Source organism: Passer domesticus, chromosome 4, assembly GCF_036417665.1.
Source record: "Passer domesticus isolate bPasDom1 chromosome 4, bPasDom1.hap1, whole genome shotgun sequence".
NCBI lineage: Eukaryota > Metazoa > Chordata > Aves > Passeriformes > Passeridae > Passer > Passer domesticus.
In genome coordinates this window covers 77943678-77965392 of record NC_087477.1, presented here as the reverse complement: position 1 = coordinate 77965392, position 21715 = coordinate 77943678, and positions in this window count along the sequence as shown.

Here is a 21715-nt window from a genome sequence, read left to right as displayed (position 1 = left end):
CTATCGCTGTGTTTATCTTTAGACTTGGAGCAATTCCTCTGGCTGGGCTGGGCTGGCGGAAGAGTCCTTTTTTGCAGGAGAATTCACCTTTATGTTCCTTTATTTTCCTCTTTAGTAACGGAGAACAAACAGTAACTTGTTCTGGTGGATTTTATGCCTTTAGATAGCAGGAATATGTCATAAATTTGTCAGACTGTTTGGAAGTGATGTTTCAATGATCTGCTCTGACTTCCCAGATAACACAGCGCTCATTCCTGCAACAAGCCCATAACTCCTGCTATCACAGTAGTTTCTTCAAATATGACCATAATGTGAGAACTTCAAAAGGCAGCAAGTGCCCCAGAATGTCCACACAGTCAATTTCAAACAAATGTTCCAAGTTTCAAGATTAAGAATCCATATTTCTATTTCTGTCCTAATTGTAAGGCAGCTCAAATAAAAGGAAAAGCTGTGCTGCCACCCTTCTGCTTGCTTAATTTCTGTTTTATAGAGAAAAATGGTTTACAGCCATGGGTTAAGAGTCAGGACTCCTGGGTTCTTTTCCCAACTTAGCTACTGACTCATATTACGTTTGGCAAGCCATTTAACATCTTTGCTTGACTTTCTCCTCCATAAGAGAGATGTAATAATACTTCAGTGGCTTAATTAACTAAACCTTGTAAAGCACTTTGTGATCTTTGGATGAAATTGTTCTAAATGGTGTTAGAATGTTGAAATGGTAGAAACAACGAGATAGAAAAGGACAGAATTTACTGGCTGGTGTGGAAAGAGATTCTGGTGAAGGTACTGAAGATGCTTGGGAGGAAGGAGCCTGAAATGTTCACCTCTGCTCCCACGGAATTCTTGCCCTGGTGGATAGTGAATGCCATGTTTCTGGAGGAGGGGGGAAGATGTTTAGGCAGCTTAGAATAGTAGGGCTGAACCTCATGTCCTTCAATTCAGGTTCAAAGAAAGGATAATCAGTTCAGTAGTGCAAGAGTAGGGTACCTCTCTGTGCCTTGGCTGTTCATTTTGCAAAAAAATATTTAAAAAAAAAGTTGCTGTCCTTTTCCATTTTTGCAGCTCACTGAAGTGGATGGAGCAGTTTATGCATATCTAACAGGTCCCTGTTCCCACAGGGAGCACAGATGGTGCCAGTGCATCCTTCAGACAAAGGTGCTGGATGGAAACAAGGCTGCTGGGGCTGCTGTGCCATTCAGTGCCAGCCCATAAAGCATTCCCACTGTGTTTTGTTAGTCAGTGGATGGCAAAGTTAAAAAATGGGCTGTATAGCCTCAGCTCCTCAGCCAGGTCTGTGGGTGATGGATTGCAGATGTAGGAGCTCTTTTCAAGGCACATCCTGTGTGCAGCACGAGGCACTCCGAAGTAAACACCATTTCAAAGAAGTGTCCCACGCTGCGCTGCTCCCCAGTATCCATATTGCCTTGGACTTCGAAAAAAAAGAGGAGGCCATGGGGTCTTTTAGCAGTGATTATGTGCTGATGAGAGGTCCCACCACCTCCAGGCAGGAGCAGGCCCTACCAGGTGGCACAGGGAAAAGCCAAGTGCATGCCTCCTATGCCTTAAGTTTTAATTTTGACAAGGAATCTGGCTTGCAGCAAGCAGGGAATGAAACAGCCAGGAGGGAATAACAGGGAGAGGGTAGGAACTGTGAGGCATGTGGTTTCACAGGCTTGCTGGGTGCACAGCCATGGGGTGTTGAAATGTTTAAAGGGATTCAAGATAAATAAATCTCACTCAGGCCCCGTCTCAGCAATGCCTGTTAGCGTAACTCAGTGTTGGAGCAGAAAGTAACCCGCTCTTCATAAAGCGTGTGACTCAAAAGGGGTTAATCCATCACTCACTCCCCCCCCTGCCCTCACCCTGCTCTGTCTGGGATAGTTTCTAATCAGTGCCTGGGCCCAGACATCGTCTCAGCAGCTGGCCATGACGCCACGGCGCAGCAACCCCTCCAGCCCCTGCCAAAAGCAAACCCCATCCTTGCTTTAGCGAGTCCAGGAGCCAGCCCCAGCCTCTGCACCCCAGCCCTGGCCCAGAGGAGGCTGTGCTTGGCTGCCACTCAGCCCTGGAACCTGCCCCTCTAGATTTTCCTGATGCCCACCAGCAATGAGAGAGCTGCAGCCTGACCCAGTTTTCCATGGCTGGTGGGGTCTCTCCAGTGCAGCACTTGGACACACTTGGTGCTGGCAGCAAGCCGAGGGGTGGGGGGTGGTTTATGTTCCCACTCCAATCTCCTTTTGGCAGTGTCAGGTGTCCCATAAGCACAGACATGTATTCTGTGTTAGTTTCAAGGCAAAACTGCCTCTTTGGGAATGATTTCTCCAGAACTTGCCCATTTTTCTGTAAAATTGACCTGGCCCTTCCTGGCCCCCAAGGTGCCATTGCCTCCTGTGAGATGCCCAGCCTGGGTTGGAGAAGGGTGGTATGTAAGCAGAGAGGGACTTCAATGGACAAAGACATGCAAGAAAGCAGAGGACAGGGATGTAACAAGGAGCCACTGGTTTTATAACTGGCTTTATAACAGGATTTATAACAGTTTTCCATTCCCTTGCTTGACTCTCTCCTTTGAACAGTGGATGTGAAAGAAGGTACAGTTTTTTTACATGTGATTTGTAAAAGCAGCAAGAAATGCAAAAGATGGGTCACTTGGGCTCTGTAAATGGTGGAGGGGGGAGAGTTATTACGGGTAAAGTAATGGATGTAAAGCAAATGTTTCTGGAAGGAAAGGGGATGCATTCTCCCCCTTGTGCAGCCTGCTTTCAAGGGCTCATCAAGTGCATCTCCCAGAAATATCATTGGAGCACATCTGGTTCTCTCCAACTCAGATATTGCATGGGTCACAGTGGAGCCAACATGATGTGGGTCTAATGAATTTTCCACCTCTGACTGAGGAAAGCCCATCTTGGCCCATTTCTTGAATGTTCCCACTGAGTAGTTCCTGTAAGTTAGGAATATATTTCCAGTCCACATTTCCACTCGTTGCCACCAGTCTACTTTCCAATGATCTGGTTCAGCCCTGAACCATCCATACTCTCTGGATATCCTGGTTCATGGTGGATCAGATGTGTATCACTTGTTTCTTCATGGCAATGCTCTCTCTGCCTTAGGAGAAGGAGGTATTTCTCCACTACACACTGCTCTGCTCCACCTCCCTGATGCACTGCAAGGGCATTTTCCTGCATCGTGTGTGGGACTGACCTGTCCTCCCATGGAATTCAACCTCTGTGCTTTTGAATCATTTTTCACCTCTGGGTCCTTCCCTCCCCTCACTCTGAATGTCACTACATGAGTCATTCCTCAGTTTTCTTGACAGACAGACCCCTGAGGAGCAACAACTCAGTCCACGTTACTGCCGAGTGTGTTGTGTGGTTGAAACTGTGCTGAGAGATTCCCTGCCAGGCAAAAAAGGACAAACAATCTTTCCCTGAGGATGCTCTGCTTCATTAGTGCCCTCCCCTCATGGATGGTTTCACTGTGAAGCTGGACTTCTTCCAGCATGCATACAGGTTGGACATGGGCTTCAGTGGGCACAACTCAAATCCCATCTTACCTCTGTCCTGCTGGGAAACAGTGTCCCGGGAGAAAATCTTCTCTCCCTGCAAAATACTTGGCAAAGCAACAGAATTTTCTTGGTCTGAGCTCATTGATGGACTCGACTCCTGCGGGATTGCACTGGATTCTCAGCCTATTGGGACCATCCAAAGCCCTGCATTTATCACAGGGAGGTGTCAGTTTGTCAACTACCAGCACCATGTGGATAATAACATTTTCATTACATGACATCTTTTGCTTCCCTTTTTTCTTCCTGACAGCTTATGAAGACAAATCCCTCTGGTTAACATCCATGACGCTGGATCAGGGGAGTAAGGAGGAATTATTTCAAGACATGGTGTGGGACATCATCCCTGCCATACACTCAGTGACCTCATTGAGTTTTCTGTCATATGCCTCTTTAAACCACCTGAGGGCTTGACTTGGTGTCCAAGAGGGATTTACAGATACACAAAGAATATCTCGAGAGTTAATTAAAAAAATTTAATTCAACCCAAGAAGTTTTTCATGGGGCCAGGGCTTGTAATGAAACCCCTTAACCAGTGCCACACACTGCGAGTCATCCTTGCCTCAGTGGGGTTGGTAAATTCAGTCTAATACACAGATTTTAACCAAAGGTCTCCTTACATGCTAGGAGGGGTCCTGTTGCTTTTAAAGGGAAGTCCACAGACAATGAGAACCACTTGGTGTTTGACGTCCAGCCAAGGTATCTCCCAACAGGATCGTTGCCTATGTTTGCAAATTAAAAGTAGAAGATGTAGAAGGGTGAGTGTTCTGCTCTCCATCTGACCTCTCATGGGCATCATATCAGTGCTAATTGCAAATAACTTTTGTTCTGTGAGCAGAGCTTATATTTTGTTGGGTCCTATGGTAATATTATTTTAAGAAATATCTCAGCGTTCTTGCACTTTCTCTTGTTGTTCACACAGATCAGATCCAGGTTGGCTTTAGGAAGCTGAATTTTTTTAAGATAAGGAGGTTTATTTTGGCTAATTCTGTGTCCCCACTTATCACTTGGTCTGAGTGCAGAGTGTTGTTTCTGAAGTGAGACGAACATTTCAGGAACGACATGACCATTGTGTCTTCAGTCGCCTTGTCTTTTCACACTTGGGTGTTTTTGTTTCTCCACCAAGGCAAAGTAACCACTTCTCACATAAATCAATAAATGTAATGCACCTAGGGGAGCTAAAAAAAGCCAGGGCTGTGTCCTTTAGACCTAGACCAGCCAAAATTCTCTCTGATGCCAGTGGGAATTGGACAACATGAAAGGATCACGCAACTAGAGAGAAAAAGCAGCCAGAAAAAATTAAGTCGGTGAACCTCCAGGTCAAAGACATTTGAAGACTGGCTGCAAACAAATATGGCACCTGCCTTTAAGAAGACAGTGAAATCAGGGCTTGGCATCTTCTGTGTAATTAGCTTGTTTGTTTTGGGGAAGCGTCCAGACTTCACAGTCTGTTGGAGGAGTTTGTGCAACAACAGGCAGGAAAGTATCCAATGGCTGGCAGACAACACGGCCACTTTAAAACCAAATCATGCCAAAAATAATGTACAATTGCCTTCCCAGTTTGGTGGAGGCAGTGAATCTAGTGCACCCATGATGTGTTTGGGATTAGTCAGGGTATTTGATATTGCACTGTGCTGGAAACTGGATAAAAATACCCTTGCTCAGGCTATATATTTTCCAGAGCAGAGAGCTGCTGCTGTTGGTGAGCTCCCCTGGGCATGGCAGGGTGCCAAGGAGGTCAGCAGTAGAGGTGACTCTCATTTAAGGTCTTCAAGACCATGCCAGTGCCTGGTCATTTGGAGTCTTGCTCTTTTCTTGGTCCCAGAGAGTATTGGGAGATCCATGGGCTGTGGGCACTATCTGCAATGCCTGGGGACAGGGAATGGGGCCTCACCAGGGACATCATATGAGGACTGGTGACATGAGCTCCCCTGTGGTGGAATGCTGTTGGTGATAAGCAACAAAATGGCCAAGAGAGAGATGGGTCAAAAATTCCAGCTGCAATCACAGCAGTGAATGGAGATGGGATGAAATGGGATAGTTCTTTAGGAAGGGAGAGCGAGGCCAAGGGACCCTGTAAAATGCACAGTGCTGCAGAGGACCTGGCAGAAAACCTTAACTGTCAGCTTGTGATGCCAGAAGTGTAGGAGGACAGAGCCAGACTGAGTGGAGAGGAGGAAAACTGTTGCAGCAATGAATGAACAGCAACCCATAAGTAGATTCAATGGAAAAAAAAAACAGTTCAAAGAAAGTTTGAAAGTTGCAGTAAATAACAAAATAATTAAATGTTTAGATTGCTGATTTCAGAAGCCCTCAGCTTTGACCCCATATGGAATATCTGAGTCAGTCTTAGCCTATGCAATCATAGAAATGTAGACATAGAAATGATCAAAAGAAAAATGTTACAAAGCTTAAAAGCTGATACCTAAGGGGGACTGATATGTGGTACACTTACAGGGAGAAAAAGCACTTCATATTTTACTACCAATGTGTTCAAGCAATGATGCAATGAGTAGGCCAGGACTTATTCTTGGGAGCGGACTGTGTAACAGCAGTGGTTAGACACTAGCAAAGCTCAAAGCTCCTTGCTGGGAGATGGTTATGTGCTTCATTTCTCATTTGTACCCACCAAACACCCAAATTCAGACTCAAAATCCTTCTTCTGCTGTTGGATGCAAGGGTGAGCTCAGCCTCAGGAAGCATTTTCCTGCTCCCCATGCAATGCCCAGAGCCCTCAGGCACGGCCAGGCTGCAGCACGGTGCAATCCAAGCTCCCCGTTGCTCACGTGCCAAATTGCTGAGGGCACAGACCGACTGAATTACTGCAAAATCTGGACAAGTTCCCATGTCTCCTGCTGATGACAGACTTGCTCAAGGAGATACCCGGCATGTTGGGAAGTGCAGGCAGATTATAAGTGGGCAGACCAGGCTGAAGTCATGTAAATCTTGTAAAAATCTCTGACTGCTTCTCCAGCTTCAGTTAACACCAGAACAGTACCTTGACACTGGCTGATACCTGTGTGCAACATCAGCAGACTGCTTTCATAATGACCCTGATTTACTTCAAATTTCAGAACACTATAAAAAGACATTTTCAGACTAAACACATTTGAAAAGCTCATTAAAGAAAAATAATTAAATATCATTATGATGGCAAATGCAGCCACAGGTCTGTCAGGTCCCATGCTCTGCAGTGTCTGAAATGTAGTGGCTATTTCCCTTTCTTGGAACAGGAGGTGATTTCATCCTTTCATACTGTTTCCTGTAGCAACATCATTATGTGCCAGCTTTTTGGTGGGGACTGCTGTGCACCTAATTCATCCAGCTCACACTAGCACTGCTCATGGCAATCCTTAGCATGGATCTTCCCTGAAGCTGTGTTTGCTTAACCAGTATTTAGTGAAGTCTTTGTTTCTAATTTGTCTGTCTATGTGCCTAATTAGCTCCTTTTGAACTCATCATCCTGCACACCTACTCTGCAAAATGATCCTGGTAGGTGGAGAAATGCTGCTGTTGAAATCCAGTCAGCTGTGTTGGTGCAAGTGAGGTCAGAGTTGGGTGTGATGTGGCAGTGTTGGAAATTACTCCTCTTTCAGGGGCTGTGTTTAAAAACTTACATTATAAATTGTGCTGCTGGAAAAACAAGAGGATTTGTCAGTTAATTCTTTTGCATCAAGTCTAGGCTTGCACGTTCAGACCAATTATTTCTCCACAAAGAGCTCTCTTTCCAAGATCATATATCCCTCTGCAGTTTTGTATCTTCATTTTTCTGCAGCAAAGGCTGGGTTGGTAACATCCAGTTCCCCACATTCATGGTCCACATGAGTAACAGGCAGCAGCTCTGAACATGTGTCCTCATGCATTTATGGATATTTATGCTCTTCCTTGCTAGAGAGATGAACATGTTTTGTCTCTGAGGACCCTGCTGAGCCTACTTTCTTTTCAACTTTCCTGTGGGTTTGCTCATCACCGACAGGTGGTTCATAAGTGCACAGCCAGCCAAATGGGTATAAGGGTATCTCAAAGTCTCACTGAAAAGTTTTGCCCAAATGTTATTTCTCCTGGAGGCAAGAACATCAGGCTTGGCAGACCAGGGCTGTTTGGCAGCTCCTGTGTCCCCGTGATCCTCACACACTGCCTTGGGCTTGTGGCTCCTTTCTGCAGGTGATGTTACACCACAGCAGCTCAGCTGCCCGGACAACTCCAGATGCCACTTCTTGAAGGCATAAGAAAACACCTTTCCTTGCGTGCTGGAGGGAAGCAGGACTCCTGGAGAGGGAGTCCTCAGCCTTTAACCAGAAGATGGCACAATGTAACTGCTGTTTGAACCTGGACCGTCAGCGAGCTCTCTAAACCAGAGTGGAGAGTTGCTAAGAGGAGAGCTGAATGGCCAGGCATTTTCCAAGGGGTGTCTGGTGGCTCTCAAGTGATGGCTTCTGCATTGCTGGTCACTCATCTCTCTTCCTGGGATCCTCTTGTGCTTCTGCAAATGCATCCAAGCCAGAGCCACACTCACCTCTCCTCCCCATGTGTTTGTGTGCATGCATGGGTGAGGATATTGCACATTCATCCACGTGCCTGCATGATTTCCAGGGTGTTACACCCCCTCCAGCTTGCCTGAACCTGGCAGACATGCTGCAAATCCAGCAGCCCAGCTGCTTACTGATCCCCACAGCAAATCTCAAACCCTCCAGCAGATGCATGCGAGACCCCAGGAGCTGATGTATCAGGGATGCTGGGCTGTCAGGGCTGGCTCGTGGCCCGTGGTCCCCCTGCTGCTGTGCTGCACACCTGGCCCTGCTGGCAGCCTGGGCTCCCACATTCCTCTCCTCTCCTTCCTCTGAGCTTCAGGGGCTTTCTGCCCATGGTCGTGTGACTCCCGTGGACTCACGGCCTAGCTGTGGCCTCTGGGCCTTGGAACAAAAGGGACAAAACTATTTGTTACAAAAGTATTCAATACAAAAGCATTTTTGTACTGAAAGGGCTGGCAATCAGCAGCCAGGGAATGGCTTGGGATTGGCAGCCTTGCTGAAAGGTGGTGAGGGAGACCCAGGCAATTCCAAGGCCATAGATAACTCACTTGCTTTTGAGTGGTCCCATGGCTGTGTCAGACTGCCCTTGGAAAGGATGAAAGATTGAAGTTCCTTTTACAAATGGGAAACTGAGGCTCATAAAACAAGAGATTAGGCATGCAGAAAAGGAGTGCAGCCAAGAGTGGGAGTCCTCCCTCTGTTCCTGGAGCAGCCTGTGACCATAGGCAAGTGTGTGTGTGTAACTGTCTTGTGGCAAACACAGCTACCCTCTTGTGCCTCTGACCAAATTCTTGGGCACATTGCATTGCTTGAGCAGTCAGGACATGTAAAGCCCTCTGAGTCTTGAATGAACAGGCCCGTAGGAGTGCGAAGTATTGTGGTGCTGAGGATGGATTATTTTAAAGGCAGGGCCCAATTAGTGTAGTTGATGATGATGGTCTGACAGGCAGTAGCACAATGACAGATCCTAGAGACAGCTACACCATGGTGAATGAGTGAGCAAAGGCTAGATATGCCTATAATTTCCTTTAGTTCCTTTTCTTTTAGCTCAGGACTGACATCAAGGTCGCATTTCAGTATCGCCATAAGAGACGTGTGACAGCAGATTTGTGTCTGTCTTCAAGGACAAAACTGATTCCCAAGGTTTCTGATTGCCACTGATACTTTTAATGTCACTTTGGCATCATACTCAAACACAAACCCTTTGCTTACCTAGTGAGATTCAAGTCCAAGAAAAATGTGATGGCAAAACAAGCTTAAATTTTTTTTTTTAAATTACTTGCTCTCATTTTTTTTGTGTTAGTTAAATTTGCTCTTTGGTGTGCTTGATAATATTTGCATTAAATTATCCTCCTCTGAACAGAAATTGTTGGGACTAATTTAGATTTCAGGGCATAAATCCAAACTTAGAAGACTATAATAAAGTGGCAGCTCTTTGCCATTGAATTACATGTTAAGTATCTTACAGTGGAACTGTAATTACATGCTCACTCTGAGCATTGACAAGTAAACAGGATTATAACAGTCTCTGGAACCAATGTTTGCATGAATACTTCAAGAGAAAAGAGATACTTGAGGACACATATGGGGTTTATTTTCTGGCTGAAAGCATATCATTGTTATTTATTATTCACACACTACTGCTGTACATAGCAGAACAGAGGCTTGCAGCACTTACTAGCTAAGAGGGAGAGATGGATAAAGACAGAATAAACAAAAGTAAATCTTGGCATTTTCAATGTTTCCTTTAGCTGTGAAGGGAAGGGAGGGATAATCAGACATTGACAGGAATTGAGGTGGCTCTGGAATGCACTGGGAGCACAATAGAGACGTGCCTGCACAGAGTCTGCACTGAGCCACACCAGTGTTCCAATGATCATCAATACCCATCTTAGCACGACTCTGCAGAGCTTCCAACCTGTTTTTCCTTTTGCTCACTAGTACTTTTGTGTCTCAGAGGATTTATTCCCATGTGAGATCTTGCCAATAATTTTTGATGTGGCCTAGGAAATCACACAACTCAGCTCCCATGGTATCAGATATGAGGAACAAAGAGGTGGCACACTGCCTCTGATGGAGCTTAGATGGGTGTCCCTGCACCACAAGGAGAGTTCAGCAGCAGAGGAATAAACCACCCCTCTGTTGCTCAACCATAACTGAGACTCAGAGGCATGTATTTCTCCCCTTCTCTTTTGTCTTAATGCCATGGTGTGGGAGGGGAATGTTTAGCCATGGGCAGTTCCTTATAGCCTAGAATAACATGTAATTTCCTAGGCCACCTTCAGCACAAACTGGGATGAAGAAATAAATTCCCGGCAAAGCTGAGAAATGTTTGCAAAGCTTCTCTAAACACAATACAAACTGGAGTGAGTTGATGAGGACGTGTCAGGACAATGGGAAGGGAAGAGGAAGATGATGGGAGTGCCATGTGCTTATGTAGGTATTTGGATCAGGCACTGGAAACCTCTGTGTCCCACAGTGTCTCTGTGAGGCTGTCTCCAACAGGCTGAATCACAGCTCCAGGTCCAAGTGTTCCTGAGCTCTGGAAGAGGCTTGGACCCAGAGATGAATTCTGTGGCTGCAGCTCATCTCTGACCAACAGTTTATCAGTTTTAGCCGTGTGCTCAGCTTGCTCTTTGTGCAAACTGTGCTCGTTAGGGACCATGGTGTCAGCCACTTGCCCTACACCTACACCTTTCACACCATGTGCCCTGCACTCTGTGCTGGCATCCAGGGCTTCACGCAGGCATTCTCACTTCCAGCTCACAAGAGCGATGGCATGAATTGCTCTAAATCAGGAGCTGCATGTGATTGACATCTGAAGTGGCAGTGAGAGGAAAAGGGCTGGTATCTGGCTTATCCATGCTCTGTGCTGCAGCTTGGTTATATTCTGGGTGACAAACTCTCCTCCAGTGAAAACCTGTGTTGTCCAACTTACTCAAGTACATGGTTCACTGTTCTGATGCCTAGGACTCAGTTACTAAATGGCAAAAGAATGAAACACACATTTCCAGGCCTGTGGACAGCCACTCAAACCAAAATTCATTACTCTAATCAGCTGCAATTCTTCCTTCAAATGGACTTGTCAGAAATGGCACTGGGCTAACACTTTGAGTTTTGTGTCACTTCTGAGTGGCCCACAAGGCTTTATTCAGATCCAATAAACACGTTTGAACTATTAAGTTGCGGCACATCTCTGAGAGCTGTGCAAAAAGTAGCTACTAGTAACTAAGATGCTCTTGCAGATGCCTGACTAAACTTTTCGGGCTGTGTCTTTGGAAGAACATGGACTTATGTTTAGGAAAAGTAATTCTGCAAGGATACAGGTGCTAGCAATAATGTTTTTCTACTCAAATAGAAGGGTCTTCTTATTTTTTTCTTACAGACACCATCCCAAATGCATTCCTGTTCCACAATCTCTTGACAAGCCATTTTTCACAGACAAAAACTTTGTGTTTGTACTGAAGGATGTTGCTCCTTTTCTGGACTCCTGAGTTTCAAGACATGCTGCCCTGCTTCCTGCACCCAAATTTCATCCAGCCCACCTTGAAGCACCTCCCAGAGGGCTTCTCATGAGGCACAGCTTGTGTGCTGCTTGGAGATGGTGTCAACAAGAGTGTGCCCTGCAACTTCTCTGGGAAAACACACTTTGGGAGTAAATTTTGGCCAGGTGAAAGCAAAGAGTCGCTCTAGGACTGGTTGTAAGGAACTTTTAGCTGGTGAAAGCAGAAGCTCTGGCAGGTCACTCCTTGCACTAATGCCCCTCTGCCCCATGCACAGGGGCTCACAGAGCTCAGTGTCCTGTCAGAGCACCCCACTGGAGTCAGGCTCAGTGATTTGGAAATGCTGACCTGCAGCTTTAATTATGGCTTTGCTTTTGAATCTTTTCTGAACTGGTGCCCTGAGAAACTTTTCATGCAGATGACTTTGGTGTCCATAACCCAAGTCCTTCATCCTGGTGCTGGATTAAACAATAGAGTCACACTTAGCTTTGTTAGAAAATACATCTGAGTTTAGGCACCTTGGATTATTCAGATTGATCATCCTGCTAATTCTGCCTGGCCTTGAATGTATTCATTTTTTCCCTAATGCCTGGCCTGGATTTCCTTGTCAGAGGCTCAGGATGTTGTATTCCTTGAAGAATTCTTTTGCACTGTATAACTTTACAATATGTGGAATTTCTTCTCTCTATTTATTCACTTTAAGTGCTATGCTCAGGTGGGGATGGTTGTGTCTGTAATCTGGGTATCTCAATTTATGGCCACATCAGGACTCGGAGTTCCTACCCTTTTCATGATAGCAAATGATTTATGAAGAAGACATTTAGGGTCTGGTTAGAAAAATGGCTCCATAAAATTGTGTATTTTTAGCCTTCCTGCACTTATATGTCTTTCAGCTGAAATGATGATCCCTATTCCCTTGTTAGCAGAGGAGAAGCAATACATCCATAAAGCTGAGCCAACATATAAAAATGTTGTATATTGTCAAAACTCTTCATTAAAGCCCTGTCGCTAAAGTCACTGCAGAAATGAGGAAGGGAACTTCATTTTTAACTCCCAGATTCACTGTCCCATTTTCCCATGGGAAGGACCCTCACACCTTTAAAGTGCTGAGAATTTCCTCTGCTGATGGGAAACAAATGTCCCTGAGTCATGCACAATGTGCTTTTTCTGATGCCACTGCATGAAAATGTGGATGTCAGCTCTGAAATGTGACTCCACATATGCCTTACCCCACTTGGATCCTTAATGCTCATATCAGCAGTATGAGAGTTGATTTTGAAATCTTTTCCCCTGCTCTCTGCAGGCCAACCCAGGGCTGGAGACAGACCAGGATCCACCATGGATTATACAGGAGTGAACACAGCCAGAATCAGCCACTGGCTTGCAAACAATTTTTTTTTCTTATTTTGGTCCTGGAGAGGTGAGTGCCCTGTTTCTCTTGCAGTGCTCCTGGAGTACAAATTCCTGGTGAGCAGGGAGGGAATGCAGTGAGCTTTATATCAGCAGCTTCTCAACTTTGTGCTGGGGGTGAAATTGCCTGTGAAGGAAGTTAAATCAATTGACTTTACAGCTGAGCTGATTGATAATGCCAGCTCACCATTCCCAAAGCTGGAATCTTCATGCTCAGGCTGTCAGGGAGTATTGAATCCTCCCAGGCCTCTCTCCTGCCTTAGGACATTGTGCTGCTGGCTTGGACAGAAGCTCTGGCTACTCCTGTAGGATTCCCTGTGCTAGGAAAATCCCCTTACTGCCTTCAAGCATCAAACATGCTCCTGGCTTTGTCAGAGAAGTGTGAAAGGAAAAGGGGAGGGGAAGTTGAGAACTCAACCTGCCACTCCAGGTTGAGCTGCAGGGCTGGCAGTGAGGAAAGAAAATAATATTTCTGCTGCTAAACAAATTTGATCTTGAATCAGTGAGAAACTAACTGGAGCTTACCCGGTGCACTCATTTTGGAAAACTTTTGCAGCTCATTCAGAAATCGGGTGGTTTCTTCCTCAGCACAGCTTTGGCTGCTACAGGGAGCTTGCCACTTCTTCTTCTCTCTTTTTTTTTTTTTTTTTTTTGGTACTGTTTCTAGTGTGGATTTGTGGATAGCCCCAGAGCATCCTCTGCTCCCCTCTGGGTTTTGTTGGTTCTCTTTCTTGCAGAGACAAACACCCATGTGCAGATTTTAGTGAGGGCATTATTTTCTCTTTGATTTAGCACGACCAGGAGTTATTCCATTATACCCAGACTTGTCTATTTACTCTTTAAAGCATGTTCCTTTTATTTACTCCTCCAGAGCTGCCTGTTTAATCCAATCTCTTTTCCACTGAATTACACTAGCACAATAACACAGGCCAAACAGGTTCAGCCTGGGTCATGGGTGGCAGAGTAAGGAGCTATATTCTTGCCAGATAATAACTGTAGTATTAAAAGAAAATTAGTATTTCCTGGGACCAGTGAGATTTATAGCTAAAAAGGGAGTTTCTATTCTATATATCTATATTCCCAGTATTTGTAGTGGTTTTGCAGCACCTATCCCTGTAAAAACTAAGCAAATGATCTGAAAATGAGAGTGGAGTCTGGCTCATTTTTGCAGGAAGCCTGAGATCTGCCAAAAGTTCTATCCAATGGGTAATGCCTGGCCAGCCAGATGTAGGACCTCATGGAGGAGACTGGCCCCAAAGCCCCAGCAAAGCACCCAAACCCTGGGATGACATTAATCTGTTGTGTAGAACATGGATAAAAGCTCCCCAGTAAGCAGACCTTGAAGTTCAGAGCCAGCACTGCAGTGGGTGCTGTGCCTTGTGTCCCAACATCTCTCTTCCCTCTGGCCTTGGGTTACAAACTGTGTGACAGCTGAGGACACCCTTTTATGTATTTATGTCACCTTTTGCTCTCTCACTATTGCATTACATCTGCCTTGCCATGCAAGATTTTTATGTTCATTATTCTTTCTGAGTAGCAGATTTTTTTGTTCTTCATTATTAACACTATATCTTAATGGCTCTCTTAAGTAAACAGACACCTGGCCTTTAGAGAAACATGAGAAGATAAGTCCTCTGGTCCATGGAGGTTAAGTTCTTATTTATTTCTATCATCTGTGATTTACTATCCAGCAGTTTTTCTCATGAGATACATTGTCACCTTCTCACTGCCCCATGTACATCTGCTGCTCACCAGGACACCAGCCAGCCCTACTCTGCTCCTGTTATTTTGGAAACCCAGAGCTGTGAGTTTCATAAAGGCTGGGTTAAGTAAGCAACAGATTTATCTTTGTCGAAAGATAGAAGTGTTTGGCAGCAAACGTTGGCAGCTCCTTGCATATTTCCAAGGCTCCTTAGTGTGCTCTCTGCTCTTCCCTTGGCTGGGGATGGCTCAGGGGGCTGCTGCCCAGCCCAAGGGGCTGCCAGGCCTCAGCAGGCTTGGTGTGGTTAATATTTAACCCTCCCTGTGCCTGGGGGGGGTGGGCCAGGTGCTCCCCAGGTAGTTTCTGGTGCATCAGGCCATGGTGGATTTTGTGTCCATCCTGCCTGGGCTGTGGACAAGTGGGCAGAGCTCCTCAGTCCATCAAGGTTTGTCCTGGTGTGAGAGGACAACAGCCAGCCACCCCAGCAGTGATCTTGGATGAAGCCATGGGCACAACACCAGGACAAAGTCTGAAGAACATTTGAGCAACTGCAGGGCCAAGAAATCCCCACTGAGTTCAGGGTTTCCCCCATGTGAATAAAGGAATAAAGCCATGGCTGAGCTCTTGTGGTGGTGTGGCTGCAAGGGCTGAGGGATATCCACAAGCTCCAGAAAAATCTCTGAGAGGAATGTCCTAAACAGAAAGTATTGAGGTGCTGGATGCATCTTCCCTGCCAACTCTGTTTCTGTATCACAACAGCCCAGGCTGGATCTCTGTTTGAGGGAATCAAGGAGAGTTTCTCAGACAAACCCTGGGCAAAACAAAGCTCCTGCCAGTCCAGGCAGGCTGGAGCAAGCTGCTCGCTGGGGAGAAGGCAGCACAGCTCTCCCACCCCCTTTCTCAGCAAGCATCCCATTCCAGTCTCTCCTATTGTTTCTATTTGCACACAGATAGAAATTTCCTATGAGGATCATTTCCGTGTGGTTTTTACGCATGAGAGTAAACAAGACATAGCTGTTGACTGTACAGTTAACATATTTTTGGTGGTGTTCCCATCCAGAAAATGCAGCTGCATTATATTCCTGATAGAGTGGAACTAAAGTTTGGCTTCAGCAAGAATGTTAATAAATGAAAGACATTTCAAACAACACTGATTGAGGCAAAGTGTCAGTCCCTCTTCCCCCCACCTACCCCCTCCCACAAGGCTTAATTTTTTTGCAGAGTTGCAAAAAACTCTGATGTGTGACCTGGAAATCAGCAAATTTCTGCTCCTGGTTACACTTGCATGAAACTGCAATGGCTTTATTGGTTTCAGGGGGTTTGTCTGGGCCAGCACCCTGGCCACTGAGAGCAGGGGCTGTGCTGCTGCTTTACTGCAGGTTTGTCCTTCAGATAATTTGGTTTCTCTTTGTTATCAAGACCCAGCCAGAAAGGGGGGAGGTTGTGCTCGTACCACCTAAACTTAGTCAGTGCCCCTGACATGATGCATGTGGCTCTTGCCTAATCTGCCATTGCTGACAATTAAAACACAAACATATAGTCATGTTTTTGGATGAAACTGTACAAACATTTCAAAACAGTTTATGCATGCAGATTTGTATGTTATCAGAGAGCACCACACATGCACATGGAATTTATGGAAAATACTGAGATATTTGAAAGGAAATAGTTTGGGAAGTTGTCTTATTTTTTGAACATAAATCCCCAAACAGTTTCCCTTAACATTCCTCACGTCTGTTCAGCAATTAATACTTGACATTTCTGTTTCTCATTCTGTCTGTTGATATTGGGCTTTTTCCTTTTTTTGTTATTTTTCACAACTCTTCTTTCATGTTTGCTACATTTGTTTGCTAAACCCAGCATCAATGTGTACAAATTTCCTTGAACAGGAGGATGATCTGAGGAAGCAGTTGGAGGAGATTTAGGCCTTCAAAATTGTGGTCTCCTCCGAGAATGAGATATTTAGATTCAAAGGTTGCAAATTCAGTCTTCAGCTCAGCCTACCTGGACTGAATAGTGGCTGCTCATATGAGTCTGTTGGTTTGATCAGGTTTTTTTTCTCACTTAGAATGATTCCAATGGCTCCAGTGGGATTATTCTTGTTCTAGCCAGATGTAGAAGGAAAGCAAAATCAAATCCTTCATACATCAGTGTCAGACTGACTCCAAGAAACCAGTGTTGAGTGATATAAAGGATAAGGGGCCTGAGGAAGGATGTGTTTATGGAGAACATTTGGAAACTTTAACTACTTGTAGTTTGAACAACCGCAGAGTTACAGAACTGCCTTCAAATATTTAAGAGTGGAAAGAAGCACAGTGATGGAAAGGGATATGAAAAAGAGGAATGAGATACAATTAACAAAAGGAGGAGTATAACTCTTTTAAACAACTGGTGAACTAGTCTGCCACAAGCTTTTTGTACCATATTCTTCATCATGAACAGGAGTTTGGAAATGGTGTTCAGATGTGGTTTATTCCTGTGATCGCGGTTAGTTGTTGAATAGAAGGGAATCAGATTTTGTTGGAGATGTAGTATCTTTTCTTAGATCTACTGAGAAAAGTCAGAAAAAGCAGATGAGGTCTGGGCCCTGTGTGTCTAAAATGTTCTGTGTATTCTTCCATCTAGATTTCTTGATCTAAACCCCTTCCCTTTTCTTACCTTTCCTGCAAGGAAGGAGAATTTTGCATGGATTGTAGTGTTTTTTTACACTAGGACCTTCCTATATACCCTTTTGGAGCAGAGAAGGTTGTCTGAAGCTGTCACAGAGGCAATATAGGTCTGCACTTCATGGTGCTGCTTTGGGATGCTGTGAGCTTTTTGTGAGCTTTGCCTTCAGCAGGAGAGTTCAGCTTAGCCTGGAGCAAGGACTTTTCTTCTGCTGTCACCCACCTTGGAGACATGAGCTAAGCAGCTGACTAGTGTGTCCCAGGCTCTGAGACCTTGAAATTCATTTGGCAGCTGCTGGGAAGGCAGCGTGAGGGACTCACACTGCCAGAGAGATGTGTCCTCCTGGCCTGGGCTGGGCTGGGCTGGGCTGGGCTGGGCTGGCATTCCCCGAGCACCTCCTGGACTCTGCTCAGGGCTGTCACGTTTCCCCGGTGCCAGGGAGCGCTGACACAGCGTGCCCAACCTGGCCAAGAGAGACAGGGCCTGCTGCCCAACTGGGAATGGTGGAAGTGATTGCCTGCAGATGCTGTCATGTGCAGATTTAGCACCAATGAGAAATCCGAGCGCATTCTCCAGGCAGAGCGAGGCTGGGCAGCGTGTGCGGCCGGTCCTGGTGAAAGGGCTGGGAATTCTCTCCTGGTGGTGCTTCAGACCAACAGAGAGACCCACAAGGCAGCAGAGGGATCTTTTGTGCCTGTGGAAAGCCAGAAAAGCCCTGGTATAATGGCCATGGGGAAATGGGACCTCCCAGCATTCTGCACAGGACCCAAGGTTTGGATGATAGCAAATCTAACCCTGTTACCACCCTCTCCCTCTGTCAGACATTGGAGTTCATGCTTCATGTAAAAAAGTGAACCACATGCATATGATGAACCATTTGTTTCTTTGCAACACTACTTAGAGCAAACCTATTCTAAGGGACTAAATGTATATTTACACGTGACATAGATTTCAGCACTGTACCACCCTGTTTGATCTTTCCATCTGCCCGTTCAGCCCCTCTAAATGTTATCTAGGTTATAGCTGGGTCTCAGTTATAGGGAAGACAGTGATTCTGCTTTCTCTGAAAAACACCATTTCAGCCTTAGCTATAGACCTAAGTGGAGCAGGCAGTGACTCTGGTGTTGTGCAAATGGAAAAGTGCGTTTTGTGCTCCTTGTCTTCCCAGGAGAATTTTAATTTCATGTGACATTTTCTGCGCTGCCCTATCACAACTGATCCACCCAGGGATCAATCCCATTACTCACCTTTCCCTGCATCCACATCAACCCCCTTCCCCAGGCATCCGGGAGGGATGCTCAGGTTGACCCCACGTGGCTGGGTAACCAGAGGAGGGCTGCCGGGACGGGGTGGCAGGTGGAGGGAATGTGCTAATCCTGGTCATGCCCTTCCATCACCTTCACGTGCTCCGTCAGCTGCGCGGAGCCGCCCTGCGCCCCGGTGGCATGTCCCCATGGAGCCGTGCCATGGGCCCCGTGCTCCTCGGGCAGGGCAGCGCTGCCAGCCCCGTGGAGTGCTGCGTGTCACAGGGAATCTGGCTGCGTGGCTGCCACCTGCAGCTGGGGAAAAAAAAATCAATTAAAAAAAAATAAAAAAATCATTGGAACCGGTTAGGAATTACAGTCTGAAGGTGCTGCGTTTCCCAGAAAAAGAAAAGGCTGAACCGTCAAGTTGGAAGGGAGAAAATGTGGGGAAATTGAGTTCTGTGATAGCAGAGGTGAGCAGCTCCTCTGAGAAAAGAGGTAGAAAAGCTGGGAAAAATCCAGTTTGTGGTTTTGGAGACATAAGGAAAGTCACCCTGGGGATGGATGTTCACTAGACCATCACAGCCATGCAAAATTTGAAAAGCCGTGGTCTGGAAACAGGGCTTTGGGGACAACTGGGATACAAATGGACTGTTAGGCTGCTTCTCAGGCCATGTGGAGACACGTATTTCGTTGCTTAGCATTCATTTTTGTTTGTCAGCTCCAGAAAGCTGTTTTCCCACAGCCTTGTCTCAGGACCGTGGGGTGCAGGAGCAAACTGGGGCTGTTGACTTTCAGACTACTCAATCATCCTGCAAATTACAGTCAGCCCAGAAGAAAAACACAGCTCTGCATGTTTCCTTTTTTAGGTAGAAGTGTTGGGAAAACAACATGAGATTTTGTTTCTGATAAACTAGGAACTGTTTCAGGAATATTAATTATTTTTCTTGAATCAATATTTTACATTTATTTCTCTACTATGGTATTGAGATTGAGATGGATGAAGCCTACAGCATGGGTTTCAGATTTTCTTTCAGGCCCCTGAAAAAAAAAAATTAAAAATAGTGCTGAAATTTTGATGTCAGACAGGTTTATTTTCCGGTTATTTTAGCCTGGGGTATGGAAGCTGTGGGCTCCATTCCCTGCCCCATGTAAGCCCTTTGTAACATCATTTGGAATCATATTCTAAAAAAGCTTCTGTACGCCTTAGGAAGGGGCTTAAAGAGCATCTGAAGGTGTTGAGGCACCTGAATAATTTTTAACTTCTTGTGTGCCACCTCTGTAATCCTTCATCTTCCAGAACTTCACACTGGTGGAAGGCAGCAGGAGAGATTTTGCTGCTTCATAGTTGTACTGTGAGGAGAAATCTCAGTCTGGGAGATGTTGGAGCCTCCAAAGGCACACACGTGATTTTCAATAAGGAAGTGAGGATGGAAGGAATAGATCCATTCAGGGATTTTTATCCTCTGTGTTCACCCTGAACTGGGTGCTCAGTGCTGAGCTTAGGCACAGCCTGGGTTGGAAGAAGATCTTTTCTTTCTGAGCTGATTGAGGCCCAGAGAGAGCTCACCCAAGTCTAGACAGTCTGAGACAAGATAGTCATGGTATCTGGGATTTAAGCCTCAGCCTCTGTGCATGACTTGAAAAACAAGATGTGGAGTAGGAGCTCAGCCAGGTCCCTCTAACCTGGTGGGAAACCTGCCTGTGAACCAATGGCCCACATCTGCACCAGAACTGAGGCTGCTGTGGACTTCAGTCTGCACAGACACAGAGGCTGTGTAGATAGTTCTAGGGCTGGATCACCTGTGTGGAGATGTCCTTGGGACAAAGACCTTGACTCCTTTGGGGTGAAATGGCTGTAAAATGTTGCAAAGAGGTGTTTTACACATCATCCCGAGATGCAGCATGAAGCTGAGCTCTCATTCTGCTGCAAGTTAGAGTGATTTTATCAGAAGGCATGGCATGAAAATGACCATGTAGGTTAAGTCCTGAAGGTTTCCCTCAATCAACACTGTCTTTGAAATCAATGAGGCTGAAGTTATTACCTGATAGGAGAAGGAGTCCATCTGGGATTTCTCAGCTGAATTAACTTTAATGATAAAAATTATGATATAAATATGTAAAATACAAAACCAGTGTTGTCAGCCGTTTTGTTTCTGGCTCGAGGGGTTTATATGTTTAGTCTTAAATGCTTTTCACATTGATTTTGTGTATTAAGATTTAATGTTGTCAGGAACCACTCAGTAAAAATATTTAGTAATAACAATAAAAATGGTGTGATTTCATAATCCTAACAAAACAGATAAGACAGATGTTCAAACTAATTCTTGGCTTGGGTTTAGGCATTCTCCTGGTGCCTATCACATTGAACTAGTACTGAGACAACTTTGTTTTCAAGGAGGTCTTCATGCTGGAGCATATCAAGTAAGAGATCTAAGGAACTATAACATCAACAGTAATGATATTTCTTTTGAGATACAAAATGTTTAGCCATTGGGGCAATATTTTTTCTAGTCGTTTGTTTAGTCTGTTTGGTGAATTCTGCCAGGTTGGTTTTGATCCTGTATGAAGAGTGATTTGCTGCAAGAGCGGATGCATCAGCCGAGTCGCGCTTGAAAGTAAATAATAAATAATTGTAACAGTTAATATAAGGAACTGACATCTCCACAGTTTATTTTCCACTTGGTTAAGTTTAGCTCAGGCCAGCTTCTTTCTGGCATCATTTGCATCCAAGCCGAGCGATCAGAACGGGGCGGCCGCCCCCGTCCCTCCCGGCTGCGTTCCCGGTGGGTTCCCACGGCCGGGGCTCTCTCCCGGCCCGGGCCGAGGGGTGCTTTGGTCGGGAGGGGTCGTGGCTGCGGGGTCGGAGGTCTCCACCGCCTCTGGGCTTACGGGGGCGCGGGGAGGGGGATGCTGTGGGGCACGGCGAAGTCGGCACCGCAGCGCCGGGGCTGCGGGCTGGGCAGCGATGGGGACTGCGGGACGCGCTCCCCGCGCACCGAGCGCTCCGCAGCCGCCGCTGCCGCCCGCAAAGGGTTAAGGGGAGCGGGGCCGGCGGAGGGCGGGAGCTGCCGGGGGCTCCCGGGGATTGGTGCGAA